Here is a 2,500-nt window from a genome sequence, read left to right on the forward strand (position 1 = left end):
CACTCAGTCAGAGGATGCACGCACAGAAGCCTTTAATTTGAGACTCACTCTCTCTCTAATTAAATAATTAAATAAATAAGTAAATAAATAAATAAATGTATGTTCTTGCCTGCCTGCCTTATATCATATATCATACACATTTTTCGCTATAGCAAGTATTGTAAAATAAGTGAAAATATTATATTTCACAGTAACGGATTTTCAAATTAACTTACTATTTTGCGCTTTTCACTTACTTGCAGCTAACATGACGAGCGTTTTCACTGGTATTTTTTTTATTATTTCAAGTTCTACATACGATTTCCTTATATGCATGACACTTTTTTTTCATCTGATTATGAAATATTCCAAGATATATATATAAGATTTCCTTTTTCTTCTACACCCCTCACTCGAGGAGAATTTTAATTGCTTATTTTCCAGGTGTTGATGTTAAGTTTGTCTCGATGAACCCCAGGACTATGAACTCTCCGTACACATGTTACACAGCATAATAAGAGAATAATAATCCCCTCACATTTACTCAAGTGCAAATAACTTCGATCTCACCTTCCAAATCCGCTACACTTATTAGGTTCTATATAGCAAAGTCTGTATCACTTGTATATCATACTTGATTCAAATTAAACTAAAACTTGTTTTTTTTTTATTAAAAAAAGCAGTTATTTTAATCATACGGTATTAAGCCTTACGCCAGGTCTGAACCTGATGTAGCATTTGTGGGTATTGCCAAGTCTCCATTCACGAAAAATGAAGCTGCCCTCAGATCCTCAATTGGGCATTGGACCAGCTGACCAGTGAATTGTGCAGTTTTTGGGGTATGAGTCTGTGTGTGTGTTTGTGTGTGTTCTCTTTCATCTTTGGATATTATCGGAACAAAACTCCTCATATTTTCCTCACGTACGAGATAGTATCCCCAGGCACAATATTTTCGGCTGTCAGTCACCTGGCACCCCCCCCCCCCACCCCCCGCCCCCACTTACCGGCAGGAAATGGGAGGGGGAGATTTCATAGCATCCCAATCAGAGGTGGTGATTTTTTTTATTTAAAAAATAGAAAAATAAAAAAAATCAGTGATTTATTTGATTTTTAATTTTTTTTTTAAATTGTTAAATGCTTTTTCAATCCTTTTTTTTTTTTACTTCAAAATGTATTTTATGACAGAATTAGTATTGATTTATCTTTTAGGTTTCCAGTTTTGGCCTAAAGTATGTACTTGCAATTTCTTTTATATCAAAATATAGATGCAGTACAGTTATGCTTAAGTTTTTATCAACCTCCAAACCACATTTTTCATTTTGTCTACTATCAAATTTTAAAAAAAATTAAAAAATTAAAAAATAATCATTTTAATGAAAAAATCAATGATTTAATCACTTGATTAAATCTAGTTTGATTTAATCATTGCCAACCCTGAGCCCAACCTATTCATTTTTCCTGTTTATTTTTCCTCATTATTTTGGATCCATTTAAAAGGCTTTTCCAAATTCATAACCTGTATAATTTCCCTTTGGTAAATTAATCCACTTGCCGACGAGTCCTGTAAAAATATATCTATATGTTTAAGGAATATTCGTGACAAAGAATCCCAAGAGAACAAAAAATTGAAAACCATTTGGAAATCTGATTTTAAGAGTCTAGCCAGCCAATGGGCTTCCAAAGCCCTCCGTCCACTTTCCTTTAAAGGTTCCAGTTTCCAGCCAATGAGAGAAGGTGATGGAAATGGCTTCTGTTCTTTGGTGGAGGTCTCTGATTGGCCGAGAGAAAATCTTGAGCAGTTTTCAGGCAGCCATGACAGGGAAAAAAGGACAATCTTAATCCGTTTGTTTTCGTGGTGATAGCTGCTTCTGATATTTTTTAGTAAGTAAATTTTTCGTGTTAGATGTTTTGCGCTGCTTTTAGGTTTAATATTTGCTGCCGTTCATCCGGGTAAAGGTCGATTGTCACAGGCATTTATAATTGTTTTGATAGCAATCCTAGTACTCACAGAGACCAGTGAATCGCGAGAAACCGTCTTATTTCAGGGGGACAGTGTTTTTCTCTGCTGGTAAACTATAATCAGCTGAAGGTGGAAATATGTTTTAGAAAAAACTATAAATGCCACGAATTTTCAGGCAAGGGACAAACTGAGAAATTTGCAGTTTAAGGCTAATTCCTTTGATCAGTCAGGGCTTCTAGATGTTACATCTGTGATTGGCTGTTTGTTGAGGTCCTTTGTTTTGCGTTTTCTGTCGTGAAGGGTTAGTTTGGTTATATCCGATGGTATGTAGTATGTGCTGGGTAATGTGACAAACATGTCGATGTTATTGCCAAGCACTCTATTGCTTAGCAAGCACTCTATTGCTTAGCAAGCACTTCGTACACAATTCTGTTTTGTTTTATACGTGCGTGGCACCATGGACTCCTTTACTTGAATTTCCCCGAAGTGTTTCTCTCTCTGTCTCTCTGTCTCTCTCTCTCTCTCTGGTTATAACATGTAACAAGATATTCCTATTATGTA

The sequence above is a fragment of the Macrobrachium nipponense genome, chromosome 36 (assembly GCF_015104395.2).
Source record: "Macrobrachium nipponense isolate FS-2020 chromosome 36, ASM1510439v2, whole genome shotgun sequence".
In the NCBI taxonomy this organism is placed as follows: domain Eukaryota; kingdom Metazoa; phylum Arthropoda; class Malacostraca; order Decapoda; family Palaemonidae; genus Macrobrachium; species Macrobrachium nipponense.